The sequence below is a fragment of the Hippoglossus hippoglossus genome, chromosome 1, assembly GCF_009819705.1.
Source record: "Hippoglossus hippoglossus isolate fHipHip1 chromosome 1, fHipHip1.pri, whole genome shotgun sequence".
In the NCBI taxonomy this organism is placed as follows: domain Eukaryota; kingdom Metazoa; phylum Chordata; class Actinopteri; order Pleuronectiformes; family Pleuronectidae; genus Hippoglossus; species Hippoglossus hippoglossus.
In genome coordinates this window covers 17704119-17721770 of record NC_047151.1, presented here as the reverse complement: position 1 = coordinate 17721770, position 17652 = coordinate 17704119, and positions in this window count along the sequence as shown.

Sequence of the window (17652 nt, the reverse complement as noted above, 5' to 3'; positions counted from 1 at the left end):
CGTCCATGTGCTTATTTGTACCAGATTTGTGTGAATGGACGAGCGTGTTCTTCATTTGTTCTCCAGCTTACCTGCGCGTGCCCTTAACCTAAATGTTCGGTACAAATGAGAAGGTGCGAGAGATAAAAGTAGAACAGAAGTGGTTCAACAAACACAAAACGGTGTCACCGGCTTTTGAATTATGAACGTCGGCTCCTCGTACTGGAACTCATTTGTATATGAACAGCATTTTAAATTAAACCCGCTCGTGTCTGTTTCAAATGAGGGCGGACTGTCGGTGCTTGTGTTCTCCTCCATCACCGGCTTCTCTTCTTGCAGCAGCAGCAGACAGGCCTGGCAGAGTGATCCATGTAGAGGATGTACATATAGGCGCACTGTTGACTTATACACTATAATATGACACCGCAGACACATGTTTAGGCAGCGGTATAAATAGCCTTCTATAGATAACCAAGCAGACGCAGGAAGAGTTGAAGAATGCATGCAGGCGTATGGCAGGCACAGCTTTCCCATGCTTTATTCAAGCTAGGTTTTCATGCTCTTGATCCTATACGACCTTCATTTAGTTTTTACTTAACAGTTTGATTGATAATTAGACTCGACAGAAGCCTTTAAAAGTTCCATATTACCCAGTTTTGATAAAATGTCATGGTGTGTCACTTCTCATTGTGATGCTGTTATTTCAACCTGATTCTATTTAGATCTCACAGAGCCTCAATGCTATTATTACGAAGCCAATGGCAATAGAGGAAGGAACTGACACGGAGCGCACACTCCAGAAAAAAGCAAATTAGCGAATGGCTTCGGGGGCATGTTTGTGTGACGCCATGATAAATGTTGAAAGCTGTGTTGAACATACGGCAGGTTATCAGCCTCTCGTTATTAATCGGGTCTGATCGTCAATTACCGAACTGGATAAACACAGGAAAACGATATGCAAATAAAGCAACCGTGGATTTTTACAAGACCACACCGTCATCACGCTGTGTTTTCTGTCTGGCGTTCGTCACTGAGGGTGTCAGCCGCCGCGCTCCGTCATCCTCCTCTGCTTCCTCTCACATCCCCCCCCCCCACCTCTGTCGCTGTTTGCTGCATGGGCTCCTCACGCTTTCTCCTCCTCAAACTCTGTTTTAGGATCTTTGTTCCTTAAGAGTTAGGGCATCATTAGCCGTCTTATAATATTACACCGGATGCTCTCCGACCGTTTGACCTCAGGAGAAAAAGAGGAAATCGGAGCCGAGGCTGAATGTTACTTTTTGTAGGTCTGTTGTCTTGGTAACACGGAGGAAACATGAAGTCAATGTAGAAAACGACAGTTTTTGCTAATGAACAGCACTTACATTACAAAATACACAAAATACATGTTGTGTGTTTTTTTTTTGCTGTGGCAACAAACATAGCACCGCCCACACATGAAATTCACACGGTATCCACTAATATGAGGAGACTTTCATTTGCAATCTCCAGATTTGTGAAGGTAACTTTTCTTATCAAACCCCCCCCTCCCCCCTCCTCTCCCTCCTCCCCCCCCCCTGTATCCGTCCCCCTCCCTTTCGATCTCTTTCACGCAATGAGAAGTTTCTCGATTTTCATTTTGTCTTGACCCATTTTTTAAGCGACAACTGTCGAGTAGTGGAGATAAAAGTTTTCTGTGCATATGCGAGAACAATCATGTGTGTGTGTGTGTGTGTGTGTGTGTGCAGGTTGTGTATTTGTGGCGTGTGTGTGCAGCGCCACGCAGAGATGGATATTCTTGTCATTGGTAGTTGAATTATCTTGATTAATAATTCAGAAGATAACATCCCCAGCTTTTTTCCCCCTCCCCCTCTCCTTCTCTTTTGCACTTTATGTTTATTTTCATTTATTATTTTGTCTTTTCATTTTGATGATTTAACTAGAAAATACCTTCGTGTAAACAATTTTTTTTTTTCCCTAACTGAATGCAGAGTTAGGCAGACAGGGTGGATTCTGCAGGTCATTTACCTTGTTAATAATTGTACATATTTAATAATAAAACATTTCTTCAGTTCGATCAAACAGATATAGCCGTGTTTTAACGAATCAGCTAAAGTCTTAGACGGTGAAGTCACACAATGGTGTTTAAGCGTATATCTGTGCTCTGTGGTTATGGGCCCGATTGCCTCCTCATGAATATTATATGAGCGAATGATGGATAGATGGGATCAATATGGCAGCCATATTGAATGGCTTTAATGTCTCATAATGACTGCTTATCTTGGCTTAGTGTCTCATAAATGTTGAGGCAGACAATGCATAAAGCTTATTTGTAAATTAAACACGTGCAAAAACATTCTCATTCATCCACATTTGCAAAGATTAGCTGCTCCCCTGAGTGAATGACACTGTTTGCTTCTCAGTGTTTGTGTGAAGTGACTGAGGGTAAAGTGAGATGTTAAATGATCTCATTTACTTTAATGTTGGGTTCATTTTACTTTTAGAGGGTTTTCTCTTGCGTCAGTTGTTTTTGGAGTCATATTTGATCAGATTCAGCATTTTTCTGTCAAAGTTGTTTTCTTTAATTCAGAAATATTTTTGGTTTGTGATGCAAGTTTCGATCTGAGGTATGTTCACAAACAAATCCGGGCCTGAAAGTCCCTCTCACAAAGTCCCGCAAACATGAAGCCTCCAGTTTTTTACTGAGGGAGAGAACAGTGTTTTTCCTCTATGTCTACCTTTCAACCCTTCATGTTGTCATGCCAACATCTTTTCTAAGACAGACAGGAAATGATTGCACCCCAACAACACACACACACAAACAGACACACACACCTGTATATCCTGTGTGAGTGAAAGCAAACATCCAAACCCGCCAACTCAAGTGTTCAGATATACAACCACAAATGAGGGCAATATAGGTATTCAATTAAAAGTTTACACACGTTTGAAATGCAACATTACAAGGAAAAAGACAAAAAATAGTTTACTTTAGAAACAACAACTTAAGAAAGTAAAGAACGCTCAGAAGGTCTGTCGTACGTGTTCTGAAGCACCTGAGTGATGACTGAGCTACTCCCCCTGACAGCTTTGGAAGTAGCAAGTGAGTTGGACCTTGTTCAGAGGTTTTGTTTATTTATTTATTTTTACACCGCCACCCTGGTTACAGCCAGTGGCCGGACACATTAATGTTTTCTGTTAGTCTGTCCGTCTCATTCTTGTGAACAAGATATCTCAAGACTGCCTTCAGGGAATTAATTCACATTTGGTACAAATGTTAAATTGGACTAAAGGATGAACTGATGTCAAAGGTCAAAGTCACAGTGGCGTCACAAACATGTTTCTGGCCTCGTGAACGTGATATCTCAAGTCTGCCCTTTGGGATTTTCTTCAATTTTTGACCACTGATCAGATTTCAGTGGCCAAAGGTCATTGTGACTTAATACGAGTCTGGAAAAAATATGTGTGTGGACTGAAGCTGCACTGGTTAGTTTAGGCAAACAACCACAGGCTGATAATTTTCTTCTAAAAGAAGAAAACACATTTAATACCTTCTCACCAAATCAGCAGCAGAAAATGTGAATTAACGTTAATCCATTCACTGATATTAACATTAGGAGATGGTTCGGTTTGTGATTTCCTGAAATCAAGATAGGCAGCAGAGAGAGAATAATAACTAATGCTTCCATCCATTTCAAAATTAGTTTATATCAACGTGGCAACTGTTTTGTGACCTGAAGTCAGTTGTGTTAAGTAGTAGATTGAACCATGTCAGTTGAACAGCTGAAATGTGGCCTTTATGTTCCAACAGGATCCACCATGAATGTGCACATGCATGTATTTAACTGGATGATGCAGCCTGGTTCAACAAAAGTTGAACTAGAAGCACAGAGATGAACCGAGTCCCAGAATCCGGAAATAGATGCAGCTTCAAAAGATTGACGTAAAGTTTGATATCATCTCTGACATAAAACTGAGAATGGTATGAGGTAAGGAGCAGTAAAATGCACTGCTTGTGTAACATGATGAGGCAGACGGTGAGGTGAGCCTTCAATGGCAGCTCCAGGATGTGCTGAAACCCCCGACTAGACTTTATTTGATATAGGGAGGAAGTGGGAATGTATTGATGTGTCTCGGGAGAATGATGGGACTTGGTGGCTCAGGAGAAGCGAGCAAACTGAAGTGGACAGATGCTTGTCGTACGCCCAAACAAGGAAGTATGACAACAGCAGAAGTGGATGATTTGACATGGCAGATTTTTTGTAGTTTTATCTACAAAAAAGCCTTGAAGATACAAGTAAAGAAGTGAAGAGTGTAATCTTAAATCCCTTGTCGGCCAGAAAGTTCTCTCAGGTTAATGAAGGGGGAAGAAATGAACACGGAGAGTCGGGAACCGGATAATCGAGGGTTGGATGTTCAGTCTATTTCTATTTCATTATTGCTGTAAAGACCTGTTTTTGATTACTTATCACAATTAAAATGTTAAATACAGTAATATCACATATCGGTTTTATGTCCTATTCATAGACATATAGGGAAATCAATCATTCATTCTTAAAATCCAAAATAGTCTATTGTGTGTTTCGCCACATGCTGAATTGTCAATTTTAACATCAATTTTAATATCAACCATAGAGTGCATATGAAGATGGACGACATGACAGCTCCCAAAAAGTGAGGCCAAAGCGTCTCAATCACCCCCTGGTGGCTGGCTGCAGTATAGGTGTATAAATCCCACCTCATCCATGTTAGTGGATGGGATATGGGATGTTTTTCTCAAATATAGCTTCTGTTATTTTAAGTATTAGTTGGTTTTAATTAGTGGTATGATGCTATAAAAAAAATATTTCGATATAGGGCAATTTTCAGCATTTCAGGGAATAATTAATTTTGTCGAAGAAAAAAGTTATACAACACACCAACACCAGTGTCGCTGGTCTCCCTCAGCTTTACCCACATACCAGGATATACGGTCTTCAATTGTCAATATGTATTTACAACAGAGATGTCTCAACCACTCCACTATGCTTGTAACAGGAGCAATTCCATATACAATACATGTGTGAGAGAGTGGGAATAAAGTGTGGGTTTATATGCGGTTCTGTAGTAAAATGTCCAGACTCTTCATTCTTCATGACTTATAGTGCATCAGGCTGGGATCTATTTGGTAACGTCCCAATAGTTGACTCATCACAAAGGCCCTTCTCTCCTCTCTCTCTCCCTCCCTCTCTCCCTCTCTCTCTCTCACACACACATTCACATTATCATGAATCAGCTGATGGTTAAAAGCAAAAATTATATTTATGACTGTATACACATCATTCCAAAACTCATTATTCTAAGGCCTGTCTTGGCAGGATTAATATAGGGCCCTGGCAGTGTGTGTGTGTGTGTGTGTGTGTGTGTGTGTGTGTGTGTCCTGCAGTGGTCTGGACTTTGTGGAGTTATGGAAGCCAGATTGATTTGATAAAAATGAAAGCCATTGATTCTGTCATGAATTTACAGTACCTCATTTACATAATTCAGAAAGCTGAGTTGCATCTTAGTACTGACATTAATGGAAACAGCGCTGTCTGCAGTATACCCCTACCTCACACACACACACACACACGCACGCACACACACACAGTTGTTATTCTCCTGACAATTCTGTTGGTCAGCTCCATAGACGGCCAGCGTATGTTTAAATAATCGAATACACTCGTGCCTGAGCACCCATGGGTGTGTTGGTCTCAAGATTAAGTGTTGTCAGGTGCATTTATGGTGCATTGGATTCTTGAGGCAGCAGAAAGCGATTGTGCTTTTGACCAACAAAAATAAGTCTTTGGCAAAGTAACTCACTGTTGTTTTCATGGTGCACAGTCAAGATGGTAATAGGTGGTTGGAAAAAATGTACGTACGTTATTTGTCACGCACACAGACGATCTGATCATGCAAGATCATCATTCTGATTGGTTTATTGCAGGTTACACCCAAACCACACCCATGATTAATTAAGAAAATGCATCCAGTCATTTTGAACCATGCGCTTGGTGTTTTTTTGCCCAACGTTAAACTAGATAAAGTTCATTTGGAGCTGGCCTGAATGCAGCCACACAATAAAATTTAGATCATTGCTAAAATAGAGCCCCTTGATTTCAACGCAGTGGCTGCCTGTGTGTAAAATAAAACCATACAAACAATGGAAGCCATTTGCTTTTACAGATAATTAAAGTTGCATTTAATGAACTATGACTGCAATCACAGAGAGGATGAGGACAAAAATGATGCATGAATGATGAATGAAATCACAGAAACAACACTTTTCTTTAAATGATGTTTAAGTTTTCAGGCTTCAAATGGAATCAGTGGGAATCTCCCAGAAGATTTCAGAATATGGTATGTGATGGAACCTAATAACAAAACGTATAGATTATTTATCTTCTGTGAACTTGTTGCCATGAAGCTGAGTCAGACTTCAAGTGTACAAGTCTGTCTTGTTGTCACACAGTGAAATATTAGTTATGTCTAAAACAACACAACATGCAGGTATAAGGTATCTGACCTTATTCCTGCAGATGCAATCCAAAACTGCTGCTCGTGTAAATATATCAGGTTAGCTTCACTGGGGCTGTTTTGTTTTTGACGACATCATCACTTCTGCTTCCTAATTCATTTTCCCATATGGGTCAATGTGTATCCTGGTGATGTAACTAACCCTAATGGATGCTGTGGTTATGGCCCTCAAACTGGTTTGTCCTTCCAAGAGGTGCAGGCTGAGGTGTGACATTTGGCGGTGGGGCGCTCTCCTGTTTGGTGGTGATAGTGTAGCCGTCCTGGAAGGGAGCAGTTCCTCCGCTGCCAAACGAGACACCCTGTAGCTGCCATGTGTGCACTGTTGCTCACCAGTAGGTCGTGGATTTGCAGCTGGGTCTCTGCTTCAACGTGCACCATGAACCATGCACACCATCAAACCTGCAATCGGCTGCTTCTAATTGACTAACAAAGTGGTTACCTTGGAGTCGTGCACCTGCAAGTCCTTATTATCTAGCTTTAAAAAGGTCCTAATATAGGTTTGTTGTTGGTTTTTTTAATTCGCCGGAAAATATTTTCATGATATGTACATCTCGATTTGCTCTTTGTGTTGTAAACGATGTACGTTAAAAAAAGTTTCAATATATTCTGTGTATACATTTTCAGATTGAATTTTGGAAATAACAGTTTGTAGTTTTGAAAGTTCCAGAAAAAGCAAGTAAGTGGAACTTGAAGTTCAGATTTGTTTTTTTAAACCAGTAAAGATACGTTTATTAAATGCAAGGTTATAATTAAAAACAGATGTGTTTTTTTTAATTAGTGGTCCCAAATAATAATTAAAAAAATTCAGTTAATGTGACTTTTTTATTAATTCATTTTTCTTCTCTCTTAATACAAATATGAATACTGTATGTTAGTTTTTATTTTTGTGTATTTATTCGTCTTCTGAGGGCCCATAGACGAAACTCACTATCCATCCCTCCCTACTGGAACAGTGTATGGATATGAAGGGGATGCTGAGACCTGAAGACTGTTCTCAAGAGACTTGTATTACTGTGTTGTTTGTTTTACATACAATTGTTTTGTAAGTCTGCTGTTGAATGAAAATAAAAAGAAGTAAATAAAAAACAAACAAGATATACCTTTATATATTATTACTGCGAGATCTTAAATAACTCTGTCTGTAAGATACCCTTTTGCTTTAGTGTTTAACATACAATTTATAGTAATTAACAGACAATTTCTTATTGTTTATATTATGTTTTACCAAAGCTACAGTAAAAGATGGGCTTAAAATACCCTCAAATACAAATTGAAACATTTTAGCGAGATGATAAATACAAACAAAGAAGAGACTTCTTTTCTAGTTAAATCAACATCTTGATATTATGCCAAGTGAAACATATTCACAACATGAGGTATAAAAGGAAGAGAGATAATACCAGAAGTGAAAGTTTGAGCTCACCACCCATGTTACCAACCAGTCATCCACCTGCAGCGAAGAGAGAGAGAATGAGGGAGAGAGGGGGAGAGAGAGTGAGAGAGATGGGGAATGAGTGACAGATGAATGAGTGACGCTGTGCAGCTCTCTGTGTTGCTTTAATTGGATTTGAATGGGCTGTCATTGTGTGGAAAAACACTGTAAGGAGAGGAGACTGTTGCACATGAACGTGCACGCACACACGCACGGACAGAGAGAGAGAGAGAGAGAGAGAGAGAGAGAGAGAGAGAGAGAGAGAGAGGGAGAGAGAGAGAGAGAGAGGGAGAGAGAGAGAGAGAGAGAGAGAGAAAAAAACACAAATTTGGCACATGCTAAATTCTTGCAACAGGAACAAAGTGTTTAGTTCCAGAAGACCCATATAAAACACGAGCATGTGTTAATAGAGCTCATACTGTGAGTCAATGCACTCTTTGTTCTGTTTTGTGCACAAAACTATTTTACTGTTCTGATGGATAATTTGCTTCTCAGGGGAAATCTTATTCCAGAAAGCTCCGTCTCTCTGTCTGTATGTGGAGGACATCTCTCAAGAACTGTTAATGCTATCAGCGTGTGTCCTGTTAAGGGCCTGAGGAAGTGCAGTGTCTAATTTGGTGGGATTTGGTTACGAGATAAATATGCCAAATAAACGTTGAATTAACAGGCGAGCAGCTCCTTGTGCAGCGGCGGTGGGGAAGCTCCAGCTCTGTGGAGCGGAGCAGTCGGTCTTTACTCGCTGCTGCTCAGTTACAGCAGGTCACTTTTTACAGTTTCAGTACTACAACCAGCATCACCACAGGCCAAACAAACAGCCCATTCCAAACAGGCAGGTTTAAAACTGCACTGGTTTGAGCAAAACCCTACAACAACCTCGTAACGTGATCATCAACCATTATTTCCCCTATTAAGACAATGTTATGACTCTACTTTCTCACTACTTTCTTTTATTTTCATATTGACTTCCTTGTGTGTAATGACTTAATAGTCTCAATCCATGATTTTATGACTCACATTTCCCAAACCTTCCACAGGTAGCACTGACTCAGAGCCTCCAGTCTGTCATTTCTATCTCTGCTGTGGCACATTGGCATTTACATCAACTTAATATGCATTTTACTATTCAGTTGGTATTTTTGTGCCCTGCACACCTGGCATGGCCCGGAGGTGGGAGGGGAGCAAAATGAAATACAATGAGCAGCATGTAAATGAGGCACACAAGGCAAGGTGTTGGTATTTATTTGTGAATTAAGTCATGGCAACAACAGCCCCCCCAAGACCACATCCACCAACCATTTGATTTCTCGCTTCCACTGCAGCAGGTGAAAAACAGCACTCACACAGGAAATGTACAATGAGCACAGAAGGGAAATAAAAAACAGAACAATTGTAATTGTAATATGAATAAAGAACAAAAGAAAGCGCCTCTGTCTGAGCAGACGGTTTTGGAGGCAGAGCATGACTGCACGTCTCTCCCCCTCCAGCTCACTATTCAAGCAGGTGAGAAATTGACCCATTGAGACGAATGCAATCAAATCCCCACTGAAACTAATTTCACACATAATACTGCCTGAATACCTCTCGGACAAGAGAACATCAAAACAACACCCGCCGATAACAGTGAGACAGAGGGTCTGAGTTTTGTGTCTGACTCCTCTTCCTCTCGGTTTCATCACTCATAACGACAGTTTCTCCGATAATAACCAGACATCCTATTGTTTGTATCATATCTCTGTGATATTTCTATTCTTACAGTTTTTCAAATGACAAAACCTGCGTTATATTCTTATAGCTCATTCAGAAGGCAGCAGCAGGCCCTTAAACAAGACTAAAGAATGTGGACCATATATCCAGACTCCCAAGAGGTTCTGCCCCCCAGATCTGGCGATGATGACAGGGTGTAGATGACCCAATTAAAGTGGGACAGACCCACTTTTCAACCATTTCTCACTGCCTCCTGAAATACACTCTCCTCTGCCCCATTCTAGCATTATATGCACATTTATACTATCAGGAAATTAAGGAATGATTTAATTTTGTAAAAGAAATTCACAAACTGGAGCAGTTAAGATGAAAGTTCTGAACTATTGCTCTACCAATAGAAAGGGAAAAAAAGTCATATGGATATGGGCCGGCTGGCAGAACTCCAAATGCTGTTTTTTTGTTTCAAGATGAAAACCTACTTTTGCAGCTCAGATTTTTCTGGCAGCAAAAATTATAAAAATGTGTTTTAAAAACTGGAAGGGTCCACTGCATTGCCTCTGCTGTGATTGCTGCATGTGCCGAGCGCAAGAGTCAAGTGTCTTGACGCAGTCTTCCACCAACTCTCATGGTAATCCGTCCAGTAGTTTTTGCGTAATCCTGCTAATTTACGCACAAAATTTGTTTGTCCTTGGCGGAGATAATAACAGATTTTACCATTTCTTGAAAAAAGTTTGAATTACTGGTCAGCTAAAATCTGATCCTCAAGCTTCTTTCAAATCTGTTGTTCCTCCTCTGCAAAATAGTTTATTCAGTTGTTATGGAAGTTGAATAGTTTCAGGCCTGGAGAATACATTGCCGCGAGGAGAGGGGGTGTTGGCCACAGTCTCAGTCTTTGCACTAAATCTACCCCACCGGTGCTGCATTCCACTGTGAGAGCAATTTTCATTATGCTCTATTGTGTCCTGCACAGCTGTTTTATAGGTATGAAACGATTGGCTAAGAGGTTTATTATTTTTTTGCAAATGCCACTCGTGTGCGCAGATGTGTCTGAAAGCTGTAAGTGTGTTTGGAAATGGTCTCAACTGTGTGTGCTACAGCATTATGACACTGATTGCACCGGCCATTGTAATCGCAGTTACGTGATGAAATAGGGTCCTTAGAGTTTTAAGTCTCTGAGGGTGTTTTGTTGTGCTATTTAAGAAACTAAATATATTAATTGGTCCTTTCAGAGGGTTTGCGTTGGATGTAATCAAACGGCAAATATTAAATAAAGATAATCTGTAAATATTAACAGTTAATTCTGTGGAACTCGCACTAACAAGTTATTTGCATGAAAATTGGCAACCAAGGTCAGTTAGCTTGGGGCTGGTTAATGATGCTTATCACGCTGGTGGAGCAAGTGTTCTTCTGTGAGTGTGTATGTGTGTGTGTGTGTGTGTGGTCCAGGTATTACACTTGTTGTGGGTCTTGTCTTCCTTATGGGGACAACAATCCAGTCCCCATAGGATAAATCATTAAATTTACAGGTGAGGACATGTTTTAAGGTTAAGTGTAGGTTAAGGTTAGTGTCGGGGTAAGGGTTAGGGTTAGGGTTAGGCAAGTAGTAACATTATAGTCTCCAGGAAATCAATGTAAGTCAATGTAATGAAGTCAAAAAGACATGACTCTGTGTGTGTGTGTGTGTGTGTGTGTGTGTGTGTGTGTGTGTGTGTGTGTGTGTGTGTGTGTGTGTGTGTGTGTGTGTGTGTGAGAGAGAGAGAGAGAGAGAGAGAGAGAGAGAGAGAGAGAGAGAGAGAGAGAGGGAGCATGACTCAGACAGAGGAAAGAACACTGTGTGTGACACGTTACAATTATCCCTCATTCAGAAGAGACATATCACCGGAGCTTTTGATGAAACAAGACAAATAGAGAGAATCTGTAAAGAGGACAGTCTCAGCGGGAGACACGAAAGAACAGCAGGAGAGAAAAAATTGTCATAGATGGAGGACAGGAAGAACAGAAGTGATCCAGAAAGGTAGGACTGATAGAGATGAAGAGCATCTCCACCGTAGACCAAAACAGTATAAGAGCGACAGTATTGTCTTTCAAAGGATGAAGTCATTTTCTCCAGACACAATGTTCCTGTTGCTGTTAAGCATCATGGGAAGGAGCTGACAGAATAATGGATCACCGCTTGCACAAAAAGAAAAAACACTCACATGTGCACACTTCGACAAAAACACGCACACACACACACACACACACACACACACACACACACACAGAAACAAAGGTGCAGCAGGGGTAGAAAACCTCACACACTCTGCATCCAGCCCACAGACTCGCTTATCAAAGTGTGTGCAACGGTTTTTTGTGAGTGTTTGTGAGTCACCAGGTTGCACTTACAAGGTAAATTGCTGCTAATGATTCCAGGCTGCATCTCAGACTCTACCATCTGTTGAACTGGATGGATCAACGAGAGGATTAAATAAACTAAACGTGTGCACGCAGAAGCAGATTTTTTTTCCAAGAGGTAATGCAGTTAAGCTGTGCACCGGTTGCTATCTATATCTACCTGGAGGAACTCACCCTGCCAACATCTCTAAACTGAGCTGATGCAGTTTCAGAGCACCTTATACCACCTCTGTGTCGGCCCCCTGAGGTGCAGCCTGAGGTGCACCAGTGCAGACTTCCATCCCTCTGCACAATCATCCCTGCCACAGCAGACCTCATCTAAATTGTCTTAAAAGAGGAGCTAATGTGTGACCAGAATGTGCGGCGCCGGAGTTAACAGTGTGGGCTCACAGCGAAGGTTTGAACCCTTCACGTGGAGTTTGCATGTTCTTCGTGTCTTCGTTTCTCTCGCCGACATATCAGTGAAAGTGAGGATTTAAAATCACCCTTGGGTTTGAATGTGCTTGTCTGTTTAAGTATTAGCCTGCAGTGTGTAAACAACCTGTCTGAGGTGTTTTCCTGCTGTCCCTGTGGGATCAGCTCGAGCGCCCCTGTGACCCTGAGAATAAGTATGCGAGTATGTAAAGAGAATTAATGCAGCCCAGACTCGTCTCGATGTTCTGCTCGGGGCTATAATTGTTTCTGTTCACTCTGTGCCACGGCTCCGCTCGAATATGTCTGACCTGCATTCTTGCTCAGAGCCTGTATACAAAATACTGTAACTTTATAAACACCAATACACGCTTACGGGCAAACTGTATGTTGGTACTTCTCACTAAGTTTCGGTTTCTTGTTTCTTTCGGATAATATGACCTAATGATGACACCATGAACTGTCAGCATCCTTCTTTTTGTAAAGCTGTGGGCACATTTGTATTTGCACAATAACTTGGATACATTTTGAACATCATCTGATTTTGAGTTGAAAAATATTTGAATAATTTTGAAATAGGTTATCCCACTTTTTTACTACTTCCTTGTTTTAGCTATTGATCTAAATCATTGTTTTTTTTTACATTAACTACGTATTTGATGTTTTTTTGTTTGTTTGTTTGCAATCAAGACCCTTCCTGTATGAGATGGAGCTGGAGAAAGTCGGAGGAGAGTCTCTAAACTCCACGTGTCAGATAACGGCTGGACCAGGATATTTGTGAATTGCAGATCTTAATGTCTGTTTTGAGACATTTATATGCACAGGCAGTGTTTCGGATGCAGATGTTATATTAATGAGCTCCACATTGAAAATATACAGTGCATCGGGGACTACTTATCATTTATTCACAGGTTTTCTTTATTTATAGGATAGACCTTTACTCAAGCGGAGTGGTATTTGTGGGTAGGAAGATGCTTTAGTGACAGCAAGATATCTGTTTTTTTCCCTAATGAAATGTTTGCACAAAAATAATACAGCCAAATGCAAGACTGAAAATGGTCTTAAAATATAATAAAGTCAAGTCAAGCATCACAGTACAAATACTTATGGTGTGAATAACCAGCACTATAAAGAGTCGTACAGCATTTTATTTTGTAGTTTTCAAGTACGTCATTACATGAGGTGCAGTATTATCTACCATTACATAGAAATGTGACACACATTTGTTAAAAAGCCCAATGGAGTATCTTTGGAAACACAACAGTGTCGCTGGATTTGTTAACTTTGGCAAGTGGTTTTAATTTCTTCTTTGCAAACAAGCCTGGCGATGAACCTCTTGAATTTCTGGGCAGATTTCTACTCTTCATGGAGAAGAGCTCTAATGCAGCCTGGCGAATCTTCAGTCCTGCTCATTGTGACTGTGGGTTGTCAGCTGCGTTCACTGAGTGGGAGGGAGCAGCCACATATAGTCAGCCGCACAGCAGCCAGTCTGAAACATGTAACTGACTCAGTCGTATCCACGGCGATGTGTCCACATGGCTTGATTTACTTGTTCTGGCTGCTCAGTGTATCTCACCAACCATCGAATCTTGAAGTCTCACTCAACCATTGTCGCTTTATCGAGAACAACGCTACAACAATATATGATTTATTATTGGATGTTTAGGAAAATTAAATGGACATTGAGGGAAAGGGGAGGGGGAAGATGTGGCTGATCAGCTGGTGCTGAAGGATGGAATGGTGACCGGTCAGAGGAAAGAAGAAGAGTGGAGGTTCCATCTCAGGCATCATTCCAACCGAGCTGATTACAGCCACCCCACCTCGGCCAAAACCTAGAACAAGACGTGCAAGAAGTATACACCAAACTGAATAAGAAGGGATGAGGGAGGGAATGAGGATGAAGGGGTGAGGATAAAGGTATAAGGGAAGGACAAAGAAGGGATGCATACAAGGGAAGGAGGATGAATGGATGAGGGAAGGAAGATGAAGGGATGAGGGAAGGAGGATGAATGGATGAGGGTAGGAGGATGAATGGATGAGGGAAGGAGAATGAATGGATGAGGGTAGGAGGATGAATGGATGAGGGAAGGAGGATGAATGGATGAGGGTAGGAAGATGAGGGGATGAAGGGATGATGGAAAGAGGATGAGGGAAGGATGATGAGAGGATGAAGGGATGAGGGAAGGAGGATGAGGGGATGAAGGGATGATGGAAGGAGGATGAATGGATGAGGGTAGGAGGATGAGGGGATGAAGGGATGATGGAAAGAGGATGAGGGAAGGATGATGAATGGTAATAGATGAGGGATGAGTAAGGACGAGCAGAGGGAGAGATGAGGTAGAAGGGTGAATAGTTGATTTTAGATCATTGAACAATAAAACTGATATAAATATGTACAAAAATACAATTGCCTGTGTATCACTGAGAGAGCAGCTTGTGATTCACAGCAGAGCATCTACTTATAAAATCAAATAGAGAAGTAGTGATAAATGTTTTTGGACCTTCAGCATATGCTGCTAATCCTGACCTGGAAACACTTCAGCTGTCTCCACTCACATTTACATTTATTCAGGAATTTATTGTATTCCCAACATATTCTTTTTTTAAATTTGTGATTTTCTGTATGGCAGCAGAAACCAAACATCCCCACCGCGATATTAATACCTTCATCTAATTTCCAAATAAATGAATCTAATATAGCATTTTGTGGATTTTTGAAGCATCCGTATATATGGTTCTAGGTGTTCAGCATGAAAACAACCTTTGACTCCACAGCACGTACAGACAACATGAAATTGCTTCATCGCCATCTTATGATGCTCTTTTGTATGTGGATGCAAAAACTGCATTATGATTCTTCTCTGTCCCACACAGTCGGACCAGCAGATGGACAGATTGATGACAGACCACTGGGCAGACGGACTATCTGAATTAACAACAAAACCGTTAAGTGGAGAGAAAGATGGAGAGACAGAGAGGGCAAAGAGAGACTGGCCTGCATATGTGGGACAAGCAGATGGACAGACAGTTTGAACGGACAGACAGATAAACACATGGAGCTCCTATTTGGAAGAGTGGGCTTTGATGAGATGGACTTACATACTATCAGACTGTTGGACGCACAAAAAAACAGACAGACAGTCGACAAGCCTACTGGGATGCACTAAATGGGCAGACAGGAAAAGAGATGAACAGACTTGACATCCTGATGTAGAAATGGGATCCACAAGGGCCAGGTGAAGAGAGGACGACGCATCTCTGAAGACCATCGACATCGGGAAGGACTCAGCTTTAAAGTGTGTATGCAGATGTGTGCGTGTTTGCTCTTACACCAGTCTGTGTGTGTCTCTCCCTTTCTCTCTGTGTGTGTGTGTGTTTAGTAGCAGTAGTGGTTTGGCTTTGAGTATTCTGTGTGTGTTTTTTTTGTGTGTGTGTGTGTGTGTGTGTGTGTGTAATAGCTCTCTGGCCATTACCGAGGCACTAGATAAAAGTAGCGAACATGCTGCCAAAACAAGGTGCTAAAAGAGTAAAAATACTAATGGCAAAGGACTTGTACACTCACACACATCCACACAAACGTATGCACACACACACACACGCAGCAGAAGGACAACAGGGACATCTGTTCCACAGTTTTATCTCGTTCCTAGCAGAATGTTCTGAGGCCCACACAGTGATGTAGGAAGAGAGCAACAACCTTATTAACCTCATTCCCGAAAAAATGTCAAACTCTAAAAACGCCACCCTCCGCTCCCCTAAGTCCAATGTGAATGACAAATTTTATTCATCAAGTTAATCAAAGTCACACACGAATGCAGTATGATATAAAGGTAAGCAATAAGAGGGACATTAGGGATGAATATTTGTCGCTTGGCATTACGTTTTTTTGACCTTGCCAAATATTGAGGCATATAGTTTTTTTGGCCAGTTCCTATTAAGCAAAAGCATAAACATCAATTTGAAGGCTTAATAGGTAGTCAAAGAAGTACTGGTTATGTGGTGCGTGTGCGTGTGTGTGTGTGTGTGTGTGTGTGTGTGTGTGTGTGTGTGTGTGTGTGTGTGTGTGTGTGTGTGTGTGTGTGTGTGTGTGTGTGTGTGTGTGTATGAGTGTGTGTGTACCAAGTCCCCCACAGGCCCTTAAGTGGTGTGTATTTATAGAGAGTGTGTCTCTCTAAGGCCCAGTGGCTGGTTATATGAGCCCCTTCTAATGGCTAGGAGGAGAGGAAACATCCACAGTCATGTTCGCACAAAATAGACACACACATGCAAGCACACACATACACAGGCATTGGATGAGGAAGTTGGAAGTGATGTCTTTGGATAAACTCTGGCCTCTAAGGTACACCTCTGACCTTTTTTACATGAGTAAAATGCAAACAGTAAAACCGGATGGGGCCGCACTATATAAAAATGCATCTGCAGCTGCACCGCAGTGCTGATAAGATGAAGGATTTAATTCAATCTTATAATTTAATCTCCCCACACTCTCCTCTCATCCTGTGAAGCTGGCGGTGGAGTTTTAAGTGGCTTTTCTGCACAAGGGCAATGATCTAGTTTGACTTAGTCCGGCTCACCGGATGTCGGCTGCAGGAATAAGCCTGACCACGTGTCTCTCAGACCGTTGTCCTCCCCGTCTGCATCTGGTCAGTTTTCAAAATCTCCTACGTGCTGGAAACAACAACAAGCTCCGAGCTAGCGACAAATTTCTTCAAAGATTTGGATCGTGCAATCACATAAATGACGTAAGACTTCCACAGTTTTTTTCGGGGGGAACAATTAATCATTTTATTGCCAGTAATCACCTCCCTGAGTTCAAATGTTCGACCAAAACAGGTCCTCCCCCTCCCCCCGACACTATTTAGCAGGGACAATGTCACTGCTAAAGAAATACAGAGAAGTAAGAGTGTTTTTTTTTTCTTCTTCTCAAGCTTAGGGGTTCCCAAATGTCTCAATCCTGACCCCCAGACTCGGGACCTTGGTGCACATGTAGCATTGTATCACTTTGTGCTATAAATTAACCTGCTCCAACTGACGCTATGATTAATCACCTCAGGGGTTATGTGGGGATTCTTCATTTGCATAGTTTTATCTTGCAGGATGGATGTGCGATGTTTAGCACTGCTGCCTCACAGCAAGAAGGTTCCTGGTTTGAATTCAGCTTCCTGTGCAGAGTTTGCATGTTCTCCCCAAGTTAACGTGGG